General features: G+C 35.9%; 3 long non-coding RNA genes across 11 annotated transcripts; 1 reads left to right on the plus strand and 2 right to left on the minus strand.

The window, feature by feature from the left end:
• The first annotated feature begins 1,153 nt into the window (after positions 1 to 1,153).
• Positions 1,154 to 2,610, plus strand: LOC116923245. Of its 4 annotated transcripts, XR_006646965.1 has the most exons (4): positions 1,157 to 1,763; positions 1,825 to 2,174; positions 2,241 to 2,329; positions 2,387 to 2,610. It is a non-coding gene; the product is annotated as an uncharacterized LOC116923245 (long non-coding RNA). The 4 variants fall into 4 exon arrangements; XR_006646967.1 differs by having other exon boundaries at positions 1,154 to 1,864; XR_006646966.1 differs by having other exon boundaries at positions 1,156 to 2,174; positions 2,391 to 2,610.
• A 279-nt stretch (positions 2,611 to 2,889) lies between these two features.
• Positions 2,890 to 4,089, minus strand: LOC123472521. 2 transcript variants are annotated; one of them, XR_006646969.1, is made up of 3 exons: positions 3,967 to 4,089; positions 3,766 to 3,908; positions 2,890 to 3,674 (listed from the first exon to the last, which is right to left on the minus strand). It is a non-coding gene; the product is annotated as an uncharacterized LOC123472521 (long non-coding RNA). The 2 variants fall into 2 exon arrangements; XR_006646968.1 differs by having other exon boundaries at positions 3,738 to 3,908.
• A 140-nt stretch (positions 4,090 to 4,229) lies between these two features.
• Positions 4,230 to 8,901, minus strand: LOC123472512. Of its 5 annotated transcripts, XR_006646958.1 has the most exons (5): positions 8,543 to 8,901; positions 8,435 to 8,465; positions 8,212 to 8,295; positions 7,262 to 8,146; positions 4,230 to 4,244 (listed from the first exon to the last, which is right to left on the minus strand). It is a non-coding gene; the product is annotated as an uncharacterized LOC123472512 (long non-coding RNA). The 5 variants fall into 5 exon arrangements; XR_006646955.1 differs by having other exon boundaries at positions 8,435 to 8,897; XR_006646957.1 differs by having other exon boundaries at positions 8,212 to 8,465; positions 8,543 to 8,896.
• Positions 8,902 to 9,341: the final 440 nt, after the last annotated feature.

Below are 9,341 nucleotides of genomic sequence, written 5' to 3' on the forward strand. Positions count from 1 at the left end.
GCCGATTTTGACAAAAGTGAAAAGGCTATACCCTTCCCACTTTTTCATTTTTGGCCAAATTTCAAATTTGGCTTAAAATACATGATTTAGATGCAGAATTGAATGAAAATCACGGAAATCAGGTTTATTTTTCTATTGGTCTTATAGTTTTTCATTTACATGTTAAAAACCATAAATGAAATTGGTGCGCTAACAGAACTGTTTTCGTTAATTTTTTAAACGGCTAGTCTAAAGAGAAAACCAATGACTAAATTAAAATCAGCGTTCAATTCCCATTATGCCGTCTGAATTTTGGAGAATTTCAAGAGATGTCGTTTTTGGCCCATTTTGACAAAAGTGGGAAGGCGGGATGAAGGCGTTGATGATCAGCGCACGCCTCATAGGACATGTATACGGAGTCTGTTTTTCCTGAAGGGCAAACGGTTTCCGAGATATTATGGCGAATTGGCGACCAGGCCGTACCCTATGGGGAACTTCCTGAACGGAGTGAGGGCCCCTAGTTTTTAAGCTGGTCACGGTCACCAAATTTAAAAATTTGTTTTTTGCGTAGATCAGAGTTATAGATCCCTGGTTGCTTCACTATGGCAATTTTGTTTATTTTGCATTTTCCCTCTAAGAAAAGGGTTACCCTTCTGCGAGAAACCCTATACGATAAAACGAGGATTTCAGGGCGGAGATTTTTCGCCTGTTGCGAGTGCCTTCTGGCTACAAATGAGTCTGCGTCTAATGAACACCAACACACCTGCAAGAGAAGCTCTTTTCGGGTGGAAAACATTTTCTCAGCAAAAGGTTACCCCATTTTTTAGAGGGAAAAAACAAGATAGCCATAGTGGCCTATGTATCTGCATAGATAATCACAAAAACCCTAGAAAATCCCTAGATTCCCAATAAAGACGATATCCCTAGAAAGTCCCTAGCACCCTAGATGACAATTTCCAACTTTCAATTACCCTAGAAAAGGGTAATTACCCTAGAAGTGGAAGCGCTGATTCCAGTGACGTTGACAGAAAAAACTGTAATGCCTATTTAAAAAAAAACTTTATTTCCGTAATTACCATTAAATTCTGAGTCGAAATAATATATTTTAAACAAAATTTAAAATATTAATGGAGTTTTTTAATTACTGAAAAAAAAAAAGGTTTTTTGGTCCCGATCTGTCAACGTAGAAGTGCAACGTCTGAAGTGCGCCACCGCCCATCCATGTGAACGAAGCATCGATTACCACGAACTATCTTCTGATAGTGTTCCTTTTTTAAAAAATCTTATATTGCTTTATTATATATATATTTTTGAATTTCTTGGCCCTGACACTCTCCAACCAACAAAGAAACTGCATTTTTCAAGTTATTTTTACCAATTTTTACATACTCGTACATTTCGTTTATCATAGAAAACATCTTGCCATTCATACGAATGCCTTTGTCTGATCTGATCGTGTCAACATGCTAATCCGTTCTTTTCGCTGGCCGAAGCCCCGTGTCAAATTTTGCATCTTTCCATTGATACGTATCTAATAGAAGCATTCTGGCATGTGTCAGGCAACAAGTTACATGAATGGCATGGTTCCCTTTGGGTGCCAAGCCTGGCCTACACCCTCCGTAATTGAAACTGTTTGCTGGTGTGATAGGTTTGGTATTATGAAAGATTTTGTTCATTTGTTTGTTTTTGTGCTTAGGTCTTGGATCAAGTAATTACATGGACGTGGAGTGGCTATATGGGACTTAATTTCTCTTCTGTTGGTTGAGTTGGAGAAACAGGGATTGGTAAGAATGGGAAGAAAGCATAATTAACACCTCAACTTTTGTTATTTTGTCTATTTGGCAGGACCAACAATTTTATTTCCACTCTCATCATTAGAATTCTGGTATGGTAGCTGTTGTTGCAGGACACTCCTTGGTTTGTTAGTTAGGAGACAGCATACCAAGATCAAGTCCAAGAGATCTAATTTACAGGCCGGCAACACAATATAGATTGTTCAACTTTGTTTTCTTGCCTTGGTGGTGTAATTGAATTATATTTAAATTCAAAATTTTTTGAAGCTATTTACCTACTAGTGAGAAAGGCATGTGTGAAAAGTTGCTGAAATGTGTGAACAGAGCAATATGCATGTTCCCCTTTGGGTGCCAAGCCTGGCCTACACCCTTTGTAATTGAAACTGTTTGCTGTTGTGATAGGTTTGGCATTATGAAGGATTTTGTTCATTTATTTGGTTTTGTGTGTGTTTTTTTTTTTTTTGCTAGGGTGTTGGATCAAGTAATAACATGGAGGTGGAGTGGCAATATGGGACTTAATTTCTCTTCTGTTGGTCTAGGTGGAGAAACAGGGATTGGTAAGAGTGGGAAGAAAGCATAATTAACACCTTAACTTTTGTTATTTTGTCTATTAGGCAGGACCAACAATTTTATTTCCACTCTCATCTTTAGAATTCTTGTATGGTAGCTGTTGCTGCAGGACACTCTCCTTGGTTTGTTACTTAGGAGACAGCATACCAAGAGCAAGTCCAAGAGATCTAATTTACAGGCCGGCAACACAATATAGATTGTTTAACTTTGTTTTCTTGCCTTGGTGGTGTAATTGAATTATATTGGAATTTAAAAGTTTTTGAAGCTATTTACCTACTAGTGAGAAAGCATGTGTGAAAAGTTGCTGAAATGTGTGAACAGAGCAATATGCAAAACATGGATTGAATTCAACAAAACTACTTTGAGCTTATATTTGGAAAACTCAAGTTCTTGACAGGATAATGGCTATCAATGTTGAGAATTTTCATTCCAAATCTTAATTCTAAGTTAAGTACTTGTTGTCTATAGACTACTAATTAATAATTTAAGTTGTTATCTTGAAATGGGCTTCTTTAAACATAAATATAATATTCAATACACAAAGATGTAAATGGAATTGGTTTTGTATTATCCCACCTCCACCCACAATTCCACCACTGTTTTACATTACATATTATTCAATATATACATTACACGTTATACAATACATACATGCATACAAACACTTAAGTTAACCCGTTGGCTGCCAAGCCATTACAACCCGTAGGTTGTTTTTCTACAATCGCTACGCATCGTTTCAGAGGGATCCGATGAAAGGGGGACTTGTCCGAAGACAAGTCCGGGCTGACTTGACGATGGAGACCTTTACGGGAATGCACACCCCAGGTACTCCACCATCGCATCGACAAGGGGAAGTCCCTACTGGTGCATTGCCTACGGCGCCCTAAGGCGCAAGGCGACTGCCCCACCCCACGGGTGATCAACCATGGGGCAGAACAGCGCCGCCAGTCCCTACAACTAAAAAAAAAGGGGAGCAAAATGGGTGGCAGCCAACGGGTTAACTTTAGACATCCACTATACAACAATAAAAAACAAACAAATAAAATACTAAAAACGTGAAGGTCCACGATGACGGCGATGAAGCGAAGACAGACGAGATCCAAGACCATGCGGCAAAAGCGATGAGATGGAGAAGGTCAGACGAAAACGGCGAGGCAAAGACGACCAGCTTGAAGACGGCGAGGCGAAGACGACCAGCTTGAAGACGGCGAGGCGAAGACGACCAGCTTGAAGATGGCGAGACGAAGACGAACAGCTTGAAGACGATGAGGTCAAGATGGAGAGGCGGAAGAAAAGGTGAAGATCAGGACTAATTTGTTTACCGTTGGCAATCTGTACAACAGAAGTAAAGAAATTATACAAAAGAACAATAGCGTGATAGAACACTAAACCAACCAATTATACATTTGGTAACAATCTATACTTTGATGAAGCGATGGCGTTCAGTTATGTAAATGTTGGTTGGCTTAGTACCGATGAAGGCGACGGTTGGTTGGAACACGAATAGGCCTTCGGAATAATGACGTGATGTATGAAATTGAACTAGTCATGCTCCCACTCATGGTTCTAATATAGGAAATTATGTAACATTTATGGAGTAAGGATAACATGCTAATTACAATACCTCGGTGAGGCAGTAGAGCTAAAGCAAAATTTGATGGCAAGCAAAATAGAGAGAATTGTTTACAAGAAACATTGATGATCAATGTCTGCTAACACTAATTAGATGAAAACCTGCATTCACTAATTGGAAAATAATATTACTGAATAAAATATGTTGTTATGAGGCAATTGTCACAAATAGAATCAATACTTGCCGTTTAAGTATGCATAATCAGTCTTACTGTTGACATTTAAGCTTCAGCGTCAAGCATTCAAGCTCCAGTGTTAAGTGCCACAAGCCTGATGTAAACAAAGTAATCAGCTAACTCATAAAGCAGAAGGCATAATGTGAGTTAAATACATTTTCCATGAGTAAATGGTATGATAAAAAGCAAAAGTTTAGATAGCCTACTATTTCCTAGTTTAGCAACTAGAATAGCTGATAACAATCAGAACTGTCACATATGAAAGACAACCTTTTTAAAGTGTTTTATTCCAATACATACATAAAAATGGAAGTAAAGAACGGTAGATAACATACCTTTAATTTTTAGATGAATATTTCATCGAAACACACCGCAGTTTAGAAAATTAACATGCATCGATTTAACTAGTTACAAACGATAGGCCATTATAGGGGAACAACAACGCCATCTAATTTTCTTATTTGATACCCAATGAAAAGAGATATAACTTCAAAAAGAAGTGCAAAACTTAGCGTTTAACGTGCTTGATCCTTACTTTTTCAGACAATTAATTATATTTTAATCCCGCGATAGCCAAAAAATTTAGCGAGTAGTTGCACTGCAGAATAAGGCGCTAACATATCACATCCGTTCATTTGCATACATGTCGTAAGATCAACCAGTACCCGAGTACCGTAGATAGCAGAAAAAAGAAAGAAAAAGGGCTACCAAATCTCATCAGTTGAGATAAAATTACTCAAAACAGTGGGAAGAATACAGTTCATTTTTTACTTTCTGCAAAATCGCGTAGAATTTTTCCGGAAGTCACCGGAAGTAGCCAATATCTCCGAAAATAGTAATCTCATAACAAAATGAATCAGATTTTCGTGATCCTTATCAAATTTCGGGTGGGAATGGCGTGATTTTAGCCAAAAGCCGGATTTGAACGAAATCGTGATTTTTCATGAACTAGTTCAGGAAAATTTGCGATTTTTTACGATTTTCGGGTATTTTGAGCTGATCCATGTAGTCGACCTCAAATTTGATGAGGATCATGAAAATGTGAATCTTTTTTCTGGCAGATCAACAAATAGAGAGTAATTTGCCATTTTAAAACCGGAAGTATAACCGGAAATTTAAATTTTGGAAATCCAAAAAATGAGCTACACTCTTCTTTAAATTGTTAACAAGATTTGCCTAGTTGCAAAATAGACCGATATAAATAATTGTTAACAGGATTGTTTACAGTTCTGAAAGTACAGGGGTCGTATTCCGAACGTCGACTTAGACTTGACTTGGACTTGACTTAGGCGTTTTTCCTACTTGACTTGAAAAAATTTTCAGACTTTAACCGAAGTTGAATTCCGAACCAAAAAATTTCAATTCAAGTAAGAAACTTGGACTTGAAAACTCAAAAGTCGAGCATTAAAACTAAGTTAAGTCTCTCGAATCTCAAGGTACCTTTTTAGGTGCCTTGAAACTGACTTACGGGCTTAAGTTCTATAAGTAGCGGTGAGAATAGGCAGTGGCGTTGCGTTTGTTTACACAATGGCCGATTATTCTAATGACGTCATTGATGAATTCTTAGAGGATATGCGTAACCCTATATTTTTATAGTATAAAAACTATATAAATAGTTATATATTATTTTTATATAATAATATTATATATTAAAATATATATCGTACATATAACTATATATACTATATATAGTTATATTATAGCTATATATCGTATAGTTATATATTATATATATCTATAACTATATATAGTATATATAGTTATATGTACTATATATATTTTAATATATAATATTATTATATAAAAATATTTATATTTATAAATATAGTTATATATGCTATATATAATTTTATATAAGGTTTATAAAAACCTTTATAAAGGCTTAGTTTATAGTTAGTTAGTTTAGTAACGTTTTCCAAAAGTTCCAAAAGGGTGTAGGTTTCATTTTCAACCCAAATATCACGCTGCCTTTTCTGAGCTTTATCGCGACTCATTTTAAAAACAACTATGTAAACAAAAGTACAATCACAGCAATTTTGAGTCACTTTGCGTACAAGTTCCAACTTCTTTTTGCTATGACTTAGACACTTGAAATTCGTCTGCAACCACGAGAAGAATTTTGAGCAACGTCCTCTGCCATTGGCTAAGTTGCCAATTTCAAGTCAAGTTGCATTTTAAAGTCAAGAAAAAAATCTAAGTTAAGTCCTGGGAAAAACTTCATCTTTTTGTGTTCGGAATAACACCTTGACTTGAGATTGAAAGTTTTTAACTTTAGCTCAAAACTTGACTTAACTCGGACTTAACTTAGATTGTTTCAAGTCAAGTTTTCCTTAAGTTCAAGTCGCCGTTCGGAATACGACCCCAGGTTGGTTTACGACCTACGTACGCTAAGATTGCACATTTAAAAAACCCAGAAATCTAACAATAAAAACACCTTAATTGTTATAAATAAAGAATGTCTACATTTAACTTGTGAAATACTTAATAATAAATGAAAATCTGCAGCTAAAATGTAACAGGACTTATAAAAACATGGGGTCCACTCCACTAGCATCTTGCGAGAGTGCTGTGGAACTCCGAAAGTTCGGGGTTTCAGACATAATAGCTTGTCTGCTACCGAATTGTTGGGTTTACGTTAATGGAATGTTAAAATGAAAGGAATTTTATTATATAAAAAAGCAAATAGAAAAGAAAATAAACATTTCTGCTGTGAGTCCGCATATCTTGTTGATGCAGCTTCGAAGAAGCTGACATTTGGCTCGAAAGCTTCCGTAGTAAATACTGATTTATTACGAAACGGAAGTTTTCAGCGTTCTTATCTAAAGATTTTTCGTGCAAAATCCTTTCAGAATCACAACATATTGGTGAAATGACATAATAAGGCGTCCATATCAAAAGCAAGTTGACGTCAATAATTACCTCTAGTCTACTGAACTACTGACTACAGCCTTCGGTATACTGAAGGCTAGTATGACATTCTGTGCATCACAGTTAGTAGTTCCATAACTTAACTGACAATGTTTGTTTTACAATGAGAAAAACTGATCTGTTAATTGCAAATGAGTGTGCATCCTAAGAAGAAAAGTTTAGCTTTCTATTATGTAGACTTACAAATGTTGAATCGCATAAGCTGAACAACTGTGGATATGCTTGGTCTACTCATCTTATTGTAAAAACCAAATCCTCACACTATTTAATTATGTGACACCAACACTTAAAACCAGTTGAATGAACTAAACGATGTATCAATATACAGATACTTGAAGGAAATAGAATATTTAAAAAAATGACAGTTGCACTAAACCCATATTAAAGTTGTGAACTACATTACCTCTCACCATTCAAGTATTAACTTTGAATTGATAGATGCAGAACACTGATCACAAAATAAAAAAATGACACAGAATGAAAAATGATATCCATTTTTTTTTATCATTTATCAGTGAAATGGATTGCTAACTTAGACAATCTATTTAGACAAATAGACAATTAGAACAATCTTGACCTAGTCTTTCATCACATGTTTCAGGAGAAGTATTCAACAATCAGGAGCAGGTGATCGAGATGCTCCATTTTCGATTCGGTGGGAATTCCATGCCTTTCCGAACCTTCGTTCTGTCTAATGGCAGACAACAAAGACTTGTCAGGGGTTAATTCGACCGGGATGGGCTGAGTACCTGAAATTGTGTTGACCACGTGTAATAAAGTGTCCAGGATTTCACCGGGTTGGGCATCGGCTTGTAATTTTTGGCTCGTCAGTTGAGTAAGCCGTTCAGGTATCACAGTCGTCTAACCTTCTCGCACGCGGACAATAATCGCTGGAAACGGGAAAAATTTCGGACGCATGGGGAACAAATCGATGAGCCAGAACAGGCTCCATGTTTGATGTGGGTAGATTTGTCTTACATTATTTGTGGCCAGAACAGACGAGAATGTTCCGCTACAACTGTGAGAACCCCAGGATTCCAAGACAAGTGTGGAAATAAAATTGTGATCCTATATTGACCAACAGACAAATAACAAGAGTTGAAATGTTAAGGATTATTTATTTTGATTCTTACCAATCCATGCACTTTTTCCATCTCAACCAATGATTGACAATCCAAATTGACACTTCACCTCCATAAAGTAACTTGTTCCAACACCTGAAGCAAAAAAAAACAAATCGATAAACACAATTTTTTGAAGCTATATCATAGCATAGCCTATGCAGGCTGCGTAATTTTGTTCACAAAACGGTTTCCAGTTTATCTAGGCAGCTTCTACACTAATTTCATGTTTCACCTGATGATTCATCCATTTAGGCAAAACTCTCCTAAAATACAAAGAAAAAAAATTCGTTTGTTTTGCAGTCTTTAGTCCATACTTGAAAATGCTGTGTACTGTAATTACTCATCTTTGAGAAGAATCTTAATTCTTTCAGCATTGTTGCTCCTATTTTGATTGAGTTTTTTATATGTTAGGTGTTTTCTGCAGACGATTTGATGGAGTTTGCTAACTTCGTATTGTCTTAGACTGCGCGTAGTAGAAAAAATGGGGTAAAATCTTCTGCACTGTGAATACCAGGTGGTGCTGGTGTGGTGATTGTGCTGTGCCAGGTACAGGTAATTTGAAAGGTCAAAACACTTGTTTACTGAGAAAACAATAACGTAATTGAAATCAACGTTCGGTTTTGATTTTGGTTTGTGATTTATGTAGGATTTCAAATCATGTCGTTTATTGCAGATTTTGACGAAAGTGGGATGGCCCCTCCCACTTTTTCATTTTTGGCCAAAATTTAAATTTTTCTTTAAAATACATGATTTTAATTCAAAATTTATGACTCATGGAAATCAAGTTGTTTTTTCCATTGGTTTTAAAGTTTTTGAACAAAACGTAAAAAATAAAAAAATAAATAAAGTTGGTACGCTAACAGCACTTTGTTTTCGTTTATTTAAAAAAACGCTAGTTTAACGAGAAAACTAATACTTAATCGAAATCAACGTTCGATTTTGATTATACAGTGTAATTTTTTTCGAATTTCAAGAGATGTCGTTTTTTTGAAGATTTTGATTATACAGTGTAATTTTTTTCGAATTTCAAGAGATGTCGTTTTTTGAAGATTTGGATGAAAGTGGGAAGGCCCTTCGGAAGGAATACCCTTCCCATTTTTTCATTTTGGCAACATTTTAAATTTTGACAATCAACAAAA

The sequence above is a fragment of the Daphnia magna genome, linkage group LG1 (genome assembly GCF_020631705.1).
Source record: "Daphnia magna isolate NIES linkage group LG1, ASM2063170v1.1, whole genome shotgun sequence".
Lineage (NCBI taxonomy): Eukaryota > Metazoa > Arthropoda > Branchiopoda > Diplostraca > Daphniidae > Daphnia > Daphnia magna.